The 13,940-nt window shown below is 47.1% G+C and overlaps 1 protein-coding gene across 1 annotated transcript in view; it reads left to right on the plus strand.

Annotated features, from left to right (window-relative positions):
- The first annotated feature begins 12,291 nt into the window (after positions 1-12,291).
- TMEM168 (transmembrane protein 168) overlaps positions 12,292-13,940 on the plus strand; it is a 40,673-nt gene continuing 39,024 nt past the window's right edge. The window contains exon 1 of the mRNA XM_082252862.1: positions 12,292-12,332. The gene's annotated coding sequence lies outside the window, so the exon portion shown is untranslated. The remainder of the gene's footprint in view (positions 12,333-13,940) is intronic.

The following is a 13,940-nucleotide window of genomic DNA, read 5'->3' on the forward strand; positions in this document are numbered from 1 at the left end:
GGCCAGCACCCTCAGACAAAAAGGGGGTACAACATTTTGTGGGTTTTGCCAATTTCTATAGGAGGCATTGCTCCTATTACGCAGCTAACTAAGCAAAACAATCGTTTCTGTTGGACCTCTGAAGCACAGGCCGCCTTCAGTACTTTGAAGGGACTATTCACCACCGCACCAATCCTGAGCCACCCTGATCCCAATTTGCCCTATCTACTTGAAGTGGATGCCTCAGAAATGGCTGTGCGTGCGGTCATTTCCCAACGTCAGGGTCTTAAAGATTTAGTCCACCCTGTGGCTTTTTTCTCCCGAAAACTTTCACCAGCAGAGAAAAATTACGATGTGGGTGATCGGGAGCTCTTGGCCATCAAGGCCGCCCTGGAGGAATGGCGGTATTTATTAGAAGGGGCAGCACACCCTATTCTGATCTATACAGATCATAAAAACCTTGAATATTTAAGGACAGCCAAGCGCCTGAAGCCACGCCAAGCTCGTTGGGCATTATTTTTCTCCCGATTTTCTTTCCACATTACGTACCGGCCTGGATCAAAGAACATTAAGCCTGATGCGCTCTCCCGGATGTTTGATGACCCTAAGGAGACTTCAGTGCCAGACACAATCCTATCCCAAAACCACTTTCTGCTGCTTCAACCTGACCTGCTGTCCCTTATGCAACAAGCCTCGAGGGATGTCCCCTGCCTCCCTGGAATTACATTATCTTCCCGAGATGGACTATTATGGCAGGGTAACAAAATTTTTGTCCCTGAAAGCACTCGAGTGATGATCCTGGGCCTGTGCCATGATCACCCTTTGGCGGGTCACTTCGGGGTTCACAAGACTCTGGACCTGATACAATGCACGTTCTGGTGGCCTGATTTAGTAAAGGACTATAAACAGTATGTACGAGCATGCCCCATCTGTAACCGGAGCAAGACGGTTAGAAGTAAACCCTGGGGGCTACTCAGACTACTGCCAGTCCCAGATAGGCCATGGAAAATGATTTCCATGGATTTCATTGTTGAACCCAGCTTCCTCTTGACCTTGCTACTTGTTGCCCGCCCTGACCTTTGGCTCGTCTGACTACTCTTTTGGTTATCCTTTGTCTGCTTCTCCGCTTCTGGACCGGAACCTGCACTCTGCCTGGCTGGGTGATCCTGGGGACCACGACCTGGTGCTAGCTTGCAGCGTAGTCCATCCCCACCACTAGGGGCTCTGGTGAAAACCAGCTAACACTTAGACTCCGCACCTCAGGTGAACCTGTGTCCTTATCAGAGTCCTTACCTTAGTGTCCATCCGGCATCCAGCTTTGCTACCGCGGCCTTTCATCAGGTGAGAGTTCTCTCTATTAGTCAGGCTCCACCTGCCATCCTGACAGCATATTTATAGCACTGATTACTGTAGTAATGTCACTGGTACCCCCAAAAGTGTCAAAAATGTCAGTTAGGGATCCAATCTGTCTGCCGCAATGTTGCAGTCCCGCAAACAAAATCGCAGATCGGCGCCATTACTAGTAAAAAAAAAATAATCAATAAAAATGACAAATCTTTCCCGTAGATAGTAAACGCGATAATTTTTGCGCAAACCAATCAAAATACGCTTATTGTGTTTTTTTTTACCAAAAATATGTAGCAGAAAACAAATTGGCCTAAAATGTTAAAAAATTTTGATTTTTGAATTTTTTTTGGGAATGTTATTTATCAGAATGTAAAAAATATATATATTTTTTTTTTTTTCAAAATTGTCGCTCTTTTTTTCGAAAATTAAAAATCGCACAGGTGATCAAATACCACCAAAAGAAAGCTCTATTTGTGGGGAAAAAATGACATAAATTTAATTTGGGTATAGCATCGCACGGCCGCGCAATTGTCTGTTAAAATAACGCAGTGCCAAATTGCAAAATATAGCCTGAATGGGGTAAAATCTTCCAGTCTTAAAGCGGTTAAAAATATGCTCATTGAGAATTTTTTTGTCAAAGACATGTAGCTAAATACATTTTGGCCTAAATATATGACAAAAATTGAATATATTGGATATTTTTTAACTGTCAAAGTAGAAAATGTCAATTTTTTCGCAAAATTTTTGCTCTTTTTTTATTAATATCGCAAAAAATGAAAAGCGCAGAGGTGATCAAATACCACCAAAAGGAAGCTCTGTTTGTGGGAAAAAAGGACGTAAATTTAGTTTGGGTACGGTGTTGCATGACTGCGCAATTGTCAGTTAAAGTCGCACAGTGCCAAGTTGCAAAAAGTGGCCTGGACGGAAAGCAGGAAAATCCTCCGGTGGTAAAGTGGTTAATGGAAATCAGGACAAAACTGCTGTCGATGTGTTTCGCGGCACATCTGACCAGCTTCAAAAACAGGAAAACCACATAAATAAAAAAAAAAAGCATTTTTTTTATATACTTTGTAGTTTGCATTTATTTAAGAGTCATCATTTAAAGACCCATTTCTTGCCCAAACCTCTTTCTTGCCCCTCTCTCCTGGTGGTGAGATTGGGGTTAATATTGGGGTTTTATATTTTTCGATATTGTAATTGAGGAACACAGAAATGGGAATGCTTCAAAACAACTGTAAACACATTGCAAAATATATTCCCATGGGCAATAAGATTAAACGGCTAAAAATAAAACCTATGTGGCTCATGGTCAAAGTTAAAAAAAAAGCTATAAATAATAGGCAAAGAGCTTTTAAAAATATAAAAATGAAGGAACACTATTATTATTTAAAAGTTACCATGAATATAACACAATATGTAAAAAGGAAATCAAAGATCATTTTTTCCACACCTGTTTGACAGGTGCATATCACTTCAATTTTTGACAGCAAGGCCAATTCTTGCTTTCACTAAGAGCCGGTTCACAATACCGTGACCAGAAAGTCGCCTCATAAGGGGCGAATTGTTAGCGCGACTTAGCGCAACTTCAGCGCGACTTGTGAATTATTTTAAGCGACTCATATGATAGATGACTTTGTAAGACTTTGTATTTGGCCAATCAGAATATGATGTGTTGTGACCTAATTCCAAAAGTTCTTAAAAATTGTCGTTTTTGATAGAGAGCCAATTATTGAAAAAATTATAAAAAAAAAAAAAAGTTTGATTTCTTTGGATTTAGTGTCTGGGGGGTCTAAAAAGTGTACTTGTGAAGTTTCAGCTCTGTAGCATGTCCAGAACAAGAAAAAAAAAGATAATTTCTCTTAGAATTTTTATTAGCGCAGGGATGGGGTTCCGCTCCTTTCACACCTGGGCGTTTTTGTTTCAGGCGTTTATTGGGCATTTTTTGGGCGTCTTTGGAGGCAGGCATGACATCTGAACTTCTGTATAGGGGTATATATACACACACACACACACACACACACACATATAGGTGTAAAAGGAGCGGAACCCTATCCCTGCGCTACTGAAATTATTTGCAGAGATGGTGTTACCCTCCTTTCACTCCTATATGTGTGTATGTGTATATATATATATATATATGTGTGTGTGTGTATATACCCCTATACAGAAGTTCAGATGTCATGCCTGCCTCCAAAGACGCCCACAAAAAAGGCCCAATAAACGCCTGAAACAAAAATGCCCAGGTGTAAAAGGAGCGGAGCCCCATCCCTGCTCTACTAATAATTCTAAGAAAAAATATCTTTTTCTTATGGCGGTCACCCTGACATGGATGAGTTCTGTCACCCTGGCATAAAAGGAGCGGAGCCCCATCCCTGCTCTACTAATAATTCTAAGAAAAATGATCTTTTTCTTATGGCGGTCACCCTGACATGGATGAGTTCTGTCACCCTGGCATAGCAGTCAGAGTCAGTTCACCCTAAACTACACTACGGTCACCCTGACACTTAACATTTTCCCTACAGAAACTAGATTATTGAATATAACTATAGTGGTATATAGTACCCTAACCACCAGTGCCACATATCAGTGCCACAAATCAGTGTCCACCAGTGCCACGTATCAGTGCCACGAATCAGTGTCCACCAGTGCCACATATCAGTGCCACAAATGAGTGTCCACCAGTGCCACGAATCAGTGTCCACCAGTGCCACATATCAGTGTCCACCAGTGCCACTCACACAGACCAGGCAGAGATAATGGTATATAGGAACTGTAGGCATGGCTGCAATGTGGGGAATACGTGGTTAATTTTCCTTCTTCTTCCTGGAAAGTCGGATCACAAGTCGCTTCAAATAAGATAAGGATCCGACTTGGAGGCGACTCCCATTGAAGTCTATTGGCACAAGTCGGATACAAGTCACCTCAAAGTAGTACAGGACCCTTTTCTGAAGTCAGAGCGACTTCAGTAGTGCCAATTAAGATGGCTCTCGTTGATTTACATTGGATTTGTTATGTCAAGCGACTTGGGGTGACTTGAGGGCACATAAGTCGCCTGACAAGTCGCGGGAGTGTGAATGGAGTCTAAGAGTACCTCTATAGCAGGGGTCTCACACTCAATTATATCACGGACAGCATCAGCATTATGGTTGCCCTCAAAGGGCCAGTTGTATCTGAAAGACCAGAGCATCTAACCCCCCTTACATCAGATGTCAAGATCCCCCTCCACCATCAGAAGTTAAGAGTCCCCCACCCTCCCTTACATCACAGTGTATGCCCCCTACCTTGTCCTGCTTCCGGGAAAAAGCTGGGGTTGGAGCTATGAAGCAGAAAGTGCAGGGTCTGCTGGAGGGCTGGAGAACCAGAGGAGGGCTGGAGTCTGCTGAATGCTGAGACCAGGGGAGGCGGAGAGAAGGGAGTGCTGCAGCTGCAGAGGGAGGTGCAGGATCTATACAGGAAGAGATTTGCCATCCTCACTGCTGCCGACTGCTGAGACAGGGAGTGGGGGTGGGAGAGACAGAGAAGACGGGGATTTCGCAGCTGCTGGAAAGGTGCGAGGGCCACATGAAATGGCCTGCTGGCTGGTAATATTGGTGGCTACTGCTGGCGGGTAATGCTGGTGGATACTGCTGGCACTGGTAATGCTGGTCATGCAGGTACTGCTGGAGGAAGCAGCGGCTGCAGTAGAGAGAAGAGCCTCTGCTTCCTGTTTTTGTTTGACTCCTGTCACAGGCGGAGTGCATTTCATATCACTCCGCCTGTGACAGAGCCAGGAACTATACAGGAAGCAGCGGCTCTGTCACTAACTGCAGCAGCCGGGAGATTGCACGGCACTTGCGGGTGTCCGTGATCCGCCAGCCAAAGTTGGGAGACTCCCGCAAGTCACGGGAGACTTGAGATGTCTGCATTGTTAAAGCGGTGGTAAACCACTGCAATAAAAAAAAATGTGCGCGCTCAGACTACACACAATAATTCAAAATGTTTAGTGACAAAATCTGTGTTAAATATAAACAAACATAAAGGTTCAACATGGATAAAAGTGTCTGTATCCAGAGAAAGTGCCTTTGTGCCTATTTCCACAGGAGAGTATGGTGGGTTTTACAGATCATCCAAAGACATTCATTTAGTGCAGGGGTGGGGAACCTTTTTTCTGCCAAGGGCCATTTGGGTATTTATAAAACCATTCTGGGGCCGTACAAAATTATCACCTTAAAAATTAGCCTGTTATATTTGGTCAAACATTTAATTAACTCACCCCTAATGTGATGGCTGCAACTTCTTCTCTTTGGTGAGGTGTGTGAGGTTAGCTGGTATTGATCATGTTGCTACTCGCAACAGGTTTCCCAGGTTTGCGTCAGTCAGTCTGGAGCGCAGTCGACTTTTTTGTGGTGGTAAGTTTTGAAAAGAACTGCTGGCAGGTAATGCTGGTGGGTACTGCTGGCTCAGGCTGGTATTGCTGGCTTGTACTGTGCTGCGCTTGCGAGTATTGATGGATGGTACTGCTGGCTCAGACTGATACTGCTGGGGGTACTGCTGGCTGGTACTGCTGACTCAGGCTGGTACTGTGCTGTAGGTACTGCTGGCTGGTACTGCTGATTCAGGCTGGTACTGTGCTGTAGGTACTGCTGGCTGGTACTGCTGTGGGTACTGCTGGCTCAGGCTGGTACTGATGGCTGGTACTGTGCTGTGGGTACTGCTGGCTGGTACTGCTGGGTCAGGCGGGTACTGCTGTGGGTACTGCTGGCTCAGGCTGGTACTGCTGGCATGTACTGTGCTGTAGGTATTGCTGGCTGGTACTGTTGTAGGTACTGCTGACTCTGGCTGGTACTGCTGGTTCTGCTGTGTGTACTGCTGGCTCTGGCTGGTACTGTGTAAGATTCTGGTACCTTCAGTACCCTTCCAGCCCATTTCTTTCGCATCGCATTGGTAGGTTCAACGCATATAGCTACCTGTCCCTTTAAATCTCATGACGTCATCACTAGGCGCCGCTCTGAGCGGCTATTTCAATCGCCGGCTTTCACTCACAAGGTGTTCGTGCAAACCGCTTGTTACACAGCCTTGTCTGATGCTGCCGAAGCCTCCAGCTATTTCCTGTATCTCGCTACGGATCCTGTATCTCGCTACCGATCCTTCTCCTCATTACCGGACCCCTCATCTCTCTAAAACCAACTAGTGATAAGTACCCCGCAGGGGATTCCTTCCTATCAACTTACACTATCTACTCTTGCATACTAAAGACTGTTGCTATCTATGCATTACTATTTCTATCATCTGCACTGTTACATAGATTGCTAGCTCTTGAGTCTACTACCATCTATATCCTTGCACTGAGTTAGCAATTCCTGTACACTTCATCTGCTGTCCCCTACCACCTGTTATTTGTACATGATTGCTAACCTATCTGCATACTATCTATCACCATCTGCTAACACTCCTGAACATTACTATTGAGTGCCTATCATTGCTATCACTACTCAAGCCTGTCCTTTCAGCACATCACCTCTATACTATCGTATACAACCTATCACTCCAGGAACATCTTATCTGAGTGTCTGTATATTTGCATGCTGAGGCAGGCTGGGCCACAATGATGAGTCTGGAGAGTTGGGTATGGTGATTCAACACATCTCTACACGACTACTGAGTGGAAATTCTGCAGCTGCAAATCCAGTTCACTAAACAAACGCCAGAGCGTTACATACTGCTGGCTAGGAGAAGTGTAGCAGCGCCACGCTTGAGGAAGAGGTGATGTTTCCTGTATTGGTCACAGGCGGAGTGCATTTGATATCACTCCGCCTGTGACTCGCTCAGACTGTAATAACGGAGCAGGAACTATATAGGAAGCATTGGCTCCATTCTGACAGATCAGCTGAGAGAGACACAGACTCAGCTGCATGGGGGGACCGGACCAGATGACTTCGGGGGCCGCATACGGCCCCCGAAATGTAGGTTCCCCACCCCTGATTTAGTGGGTATGTGCTCTCCTCCACCTCCACCACATGCACAGCCCACTTACCAAATAACCCTTAGGGTATAGCGATTTTGCATATATCCCGCAGTAATCCACTCGATGCCAGGTAACGTTATAGGACCCAAACATAAGCAGAAGAAGCATGGAGAGGCTTATAGTGTAGTAGGCTTGAATCAACATTTATTAAAAAGTAGCAACTTACATTTAACCACTTGCCTACTGTGCACTTAAACCCCCTTCCCATCCAGACCAATTTTCAGCTTTCAGCGCTCTCACACTTTGACTGACAATTGCGCGGTCATGCTACACTGTACCCATATGAAATTTTTATCATTTTTTTCACACAAATAGAGCTTTCTTTTGGTGGTATGTAATCATCTCTGGGTTTTTTATTTTTTACAAAAAAAAAGAATAAAGACAGAAAATTTTGAAAAAAAAAAAAAAGTTTTTCTTATTTTCTGCGAGTAAATTTTGAAAATAAATTTTTCTCCTTCACTGATGTGCGCTGATGAGGCGGCACTGATGGACACTGATAGGCTGCACTGATGGGCACTGATGAGGTGGCACTTATGGGCACTGATGAGGTGGCACTTATGGGCACTGATGAGGAGGTACTAATATGCCGCACTGATGAGCACTGATAGGCGGCACTGATAGGCGGCACTGATAGGCGGCACTGATGAGCACTGATAGGCGGCACTGCTGGGCACTGAGAGTTGGCACTGAGAGGTGGCACTGCTGGGCACTGAGAGGCGGCACTGACGGGCGGCACTGATGGGCACTGATAGGCGGCACTGATGGGCACTGGCGGGTGGCACTGATGGACACTGATGGGTGGCACTGATGAGCACTGATGGGCGGCACTGATGAGCACTGATGGGCAGCGCCATCAGTGCCCACACTCAGTGCCCATAGTGCTGCCAGTCAGTGCCTAGATGAGCAGGCACTGATGGGCACTGACTAGCAGCACTATGGGCACTGATTGTGGGCATTGATGGGGGGCACTGATGGCGGGCACTGTGGGCACTGATGGCGGGCACTGTGTGTGTTTTTTTACCTTTAGTAATCAGGGCACTGGGGATCAGTGCCCTGATTACATCGCTGTGTGTCCCCGGCGGCTGACGGCTCCCCCTCCTTCCTCACACTGCAGGCTCTGTGTGAGGAAGGAGCGCCGGCGATGAGAGATGATCTCATATGTTTACATATGAGATCATCTCTCATTGGACGGCTTGATCACGTGGTGAATGGCCGCTGTGATTGGCCATTCACCACGATCTGTGATCGGCCGTGTCCAAGGGACACGGCCGACACAGATTCTCCCCCCGATGTGCACTCGCGGGAGCGCGCGGGGGCGTGTCACTGGGAAGCCGTTTAAAAACGGCCTCCAGAAAATTCAAGTCCGCGCTGCAGCCGTATATAGGCTGTAGCGCGGATGGGAGCAGGTTAAAATCAAGAAAACCGGCCGGAGTGATTCTGAATCCAGAAAGCCGTTACGCGTTCCAACTGCGCTCCAAAGACCGGAAGTGATGTAGTCGCGTACTCTACACATTTCGTCAGCAAACTCTTGACGTCATCAGGAGTCACTGACAATCACTTATATAATAATATCAATTTTATCCTATACGCAATTGCTTTGGTGTTTATTGCACTATTTTAAAAAAAAATGTTCCCCTGCAAAATAATAGCATAATGTGCTAGTATTCATCTCATACTAGCACATTAAGAAATACTTTCCTTAAAATAAAGCCCTCCAGTTGCATACTGTCACCACTGAGAGGGCTTCCATCTTCCCCTGGTCTTCCTTTCCCAGGTTTGTGGACTCTGGCTGTGTGAGTGGCCGGAGCAGTGATGACGTCATTCCAACGTGATGCGGGAGCCCATAGGTTATGGCACCATATGCCAGACCTTCAGAACACACGCACTGGAGATATCACCGGCTGCATCCAGGGTGAATATCTCCTAAATTAAGGCTGACCTGTAGGTACAGTGAATATCTCCTAAATCAGTGATGGCAAACCTTGGCACTCCAGATGTTTTGGAACTACATTTCCCATGATGTTCATGCACTCTGCAGTGTAGTTGAGCATCATGGGAAATGTAGTTCCAAAACATCTGGGGTGCCAAGGTTCGCCATCACTGTCCTAAATCTTCACTCTTTAGGAGATATTCACCACTGCATGTGCCGTGACAGTGACACTTGCGGGCATGCATGGGAGTGACGTCATCGCGGCTCGGCCAGTCAGACGGCCAGAGCATGCGAACCTGGAAGGTAGACCTGTTGAAGATGAAAGCCCTGTCAGCGGTGACAGCGTGCCGCTGGGGGGCTTTGTTTCAAGGGAAGCATTTCATAATGTGCTAGTATGTGATGCACACAAGCACATTATGGCATTGTCTTGCAGTTTTTTTTTCTTTTTTTTTTTTAAAAAGCCATGGTTTACTACCGCTTTAACCACTTTCTGACCAGCGAAGTACCCCTTAAGTTGCTAGACTTCAAGTGATTATACAGGGATTATACCTGCAGCTGTAGGCATCACCCTGGTACCTTTTGTGAAGATAATAGTAAGCACTCCTTCACTTAAAATGGAGTTCCACCCAAAATTAGAACTTCAGCTTTAAAGACTCCTGACCCCCTGACATGCCACATTTGGCATGTCATTTTTTGGGAGGGAGAAGGATGCCTAGATTTGACATGTACCCGCTCACACTAGGTGACCCGATGGAAAGTCCTCCTCTCCCCCTCCCTCCCTGCAATCTTCTGGAACATGTCACAGGTCTCAGAAGATCGCCCGCCATTCACGATGCACAGCGCGACTCACAAATGCGCAGTGTGCACCCTTTTGTAAAACCGCAATCTGTCACAGCTGGGTGCCCACACTAGTGATGCCAGCTAGTAAATACACAGTGGTAAACAGCGCCATTTTTGAAAATCACCATTTGACCTGATTACAAAAAAAAATGTAAAGCGATAGTGTAAACATAAATAACTAATGACATTTCAAAGAACATTTTATAGTGCCCCTGTGCTTGTGCGAAAAGGTGAACGCATGCGTCCGTCACGCATGCAAACTGCAGTCGTCACACACACGTGAGGTATCACTGTGAACGTCCGATCATGGGCAGTAGGGATGGGCTCAGGCATGTTCAGATCCTAGTCCCAGCCCACCTGAGCAGTCCTACCAGGAAGCCAACATGCACACACCGCTAATCATTAAAGAGGAAGTAAACCCTCCTCTACAACTTGTACCTATAGGCAAGCCTATGATAAGGCTTACCTATAGGTACTGTAAATATCTCCTAAACATGTACCGTTTAGGAGATATTTACCTTACATGTCGCCAGTGACGTCACTGGCGCATGCGCTCTGAAGGAACGGCCGATCGTGCCGTTCCTTCAGAGCCCCGTGCCGTGACTGTCGGCTCCCGCGCGCGTGCGCGGGAGTGACGTCACCGCGGCTCCGGCCAATCAGATGGCCGGATGCCGCGATCCCGGAAGACGGGTGACTAGACATGTCGCCCGTCATAGAGGTGAGTGAGCGGCACGGCGGGGGCTCGTTCTGAGGTAAGTATTGCATAATGAGCTAATATGCGATGCATACTAGCTCATTATGTCTTTCTTTTGCAGGGTGTAAGAAAAAAAAAAAAATTTTATTCGAGTTTACAACCTCTTTAACAGCGTGTGTATGTGGAGCTGCGGGCCGGGAAATGCCTCACTGCCTGTGACTGGTGGTGTGTATTGATGGCTTCCTAGGGGGGATTGCTCAGGTGGGTTGGGACTAGGATCCAAACACACCTGAGCCCATCACTAATGGGCAGTCTTTGGGTCCTTTCACACGGAGCAGACCGTTTTTTGATCCGCTCCGGCACTTTTTTTTTTTTTACGGACACGGATGACACTTGTGTCATCCGGTCCGTATGTCCGTTTATCATCCCATCCATTTGCGGATGATAAACGGAGATAATGCATGTCTATGGGATTGCGGATGTCAGCGGATGACACCGCTGACATCCGTTTTTGCGTCCGTTACGTTTTTTTAAATGGAAGCAAAATAGGGTTCTCTTCAGTTCCAAAAAACGGAACTGATAGGAAAGGACACAAATCAGATGTCAGCGGATGGTCATCCGCTGACATCCGCAATCCCATTGACATGCAAAAAAGTGGGATGAAAAACGGACATACGGAGCGCCCGTGTGAAAGGACCCTTTCCTGCACCAGACCTCCTGTGTAAATCTAAAGTGGTAACCTGTAAAGGCTTTCAAAGCATCGCCTACGGATAGTACAATTTCCCTCATTTGTCACCATTGCACGGGCGTGCACCATTTACAAACGGGAAATGTTAGGTATCTATATACACGATGTAACATCATATTTTAACAAAAAATTGGGTTATGTATTGTGTTTTTTGCATTAAAATGTGACAAAAAGTGTATTTTTTCCCCAAAAAAGTGCAATTGAAAAACCGCTGCACAAATACAGTGTAACATAAAAGAAATGGCAAAACCCCCCAATTCTCTTCTAGGGCTTCTAGCAAAGAATACTGACATGTGAGCAAACAGTGCCAGAAAAGGCCTGGTCTGGAAGTAAAAATAGAAGGTGTGTGGCCACCATAATGCACATTCTGTACCGCATGACAAACCACACAGGAATGATGAGAATATGATTGGGCCAGAATATGTACAATTTCATTTAGAAGAATCCTCTGCTAAATGACTGTTAGCTGCACTCATTTATATAGAAGATGAAGTGTGGGGTGTGACATGTTCGCGAAGCTTCGCGGCCTCCAGCAGTTTGTCCCTTCCCGCTCCCCTTACTCGGTGATGACGCGGCCTCAACATGGCGGCGTTCGCGGAAATAGGGAAACTTTGAAGGGATTTCTGAGGCGGCGGGGATAGTTGGAGTGAGCGGGACAGTAGAGCCCGGTGTACCGTACAACACACGTGACATGAGCTCCGGTGTGTCCCGCACCTCCCCCAACAACACCGCGGCCCTGGACTACGAGTTTCCTCAGAGCCCTACGTGTCCCCGGTGACTGCTTTCTAAGGTTTGTTATTAGGGCCAGGACTGGGAGTGTTCTGTGTGCTAGGGTAGGGCACACACCATTTATTACACCGGACAAAGAACTGTGTGTTATCAGCAAATACAATCTGTCTTTACCTTCAGTGCTGCTCATCCTCTGCAACCCTTTCTAAACACTTCCTCTCTGTATGTGTGTACCCCACTGACTGTCCTTTATACATGTACCCCACTGAGAGCCTGTGTGTGTACCCCACTGACTGCCCTTTATACGTGTACCCCACTGACTGCCCTTTATACATGTACCCCACTGAGAGCCCTTTATACATGTACCCCACTGAGAGCCCTTTATACATGTACCCCACTGACTGCCCTTTATACATGTACCCCACTGAGAGCCCTTTATACATGTACCCCACTGAGAGCCCTTTATACATGTACCCCACTGAGAGCCTGAGTGTGTACCCCACTGAGAGTCTGTATGTGTGTACCCCACTGACTGCCCTTTATACATGTACCCCACTGAGAGCCTGTGTGTGTACCCCACTGACTGCCCTTTATACATGTACCCCACTGAGAGTCTGTGTGTGTGTACCCCACTGACTGCCCTTTATACATGTACCCCACTGAGAGTCTGTGTGTGTGTACCCCACTGACTGCCCTTTATACATGTACCCCACTGAGAGTCTGTGTGTGTGTACCCCACTGAGAGTCTGTGTGTGTGTACCCCACTGAGAGTCTGTGTGTGTGTACCCCACTGAGAGCCTGTGTGTGTGTGTACCCCACTGAGAGCCTGTGTGTGTACCCCACTGACTGCCCTTTATACATTTACCCCACTGACTGCCCTTTATACATGTACCCCACTGAGAGCCTGTGTGTGTACCCCACTGACTGCCCTTTATACATGTACCCCACTGAGAGCCCTTTATACATGTACCCCACTGAGAGCCTGTGTGTGTGTACCCCACTGACTGCCCTTTATACATGTACCCCACTGAGAGCCCTTTATACATGTACCCCACTGAGAGCCCTTTATACATGTACCCCACTGAGAGTCTGTATGTGTGTACCCCACTGACTGCCCTTTATACATGTACCCCACTGAGAGCCTGTGTGTGTACCCCACTGACTGCCCTTTATACATGTACCCCACTGAGAGTCTGTGTGTGTGTACCCCATTGACTGCCCTTTATACATGTACCCCACTGAGAGCCTGTGTGTGTGTACCCCACTGAGAGCCTGTGTGTGTGTACCCCACTGAGAGCCTGTGTGTGTGTACCCCACTGAGAGCCTGTGTGTGTGTGTACCCCACTGAGAGCCTGTGTGTGTACCCCACTGACTGCCCTTTATACATTTACCCCACTGACTGCCCTTTATACATGTACCCCACTGAGAGCCCTCTATACGTGTACCCCACGGAGAGCCCTCTATACGTGTACCCCACGGAGAGCCCTCTATACGTGTACCCCACGGAGAGCCTGTGCGCGTGTACCCCACGGAGAGCCTGTGCGCGTGTACCCCACGGAGAGCCTGTGCGCGTGTACCCCACTGACTGCCCTTTATACGTGTACCCCACTGAGAGCCTGTGTGTACCCCACTGAGAGCCCTCTATACGTGTACCCCACGGAGGGCCCGT

This window comes from Pelophylax lessonae (assembly GCF_965119305.1).
Source record: "Pelophylax lessonae genome assembly, chromosome: 4".
Lineage (NCBI taxonomy): Eukaryota > Metazoa > Chordata > Amphibia > Anura > Ranidae > Pelophylax > Pelophylax lessonae.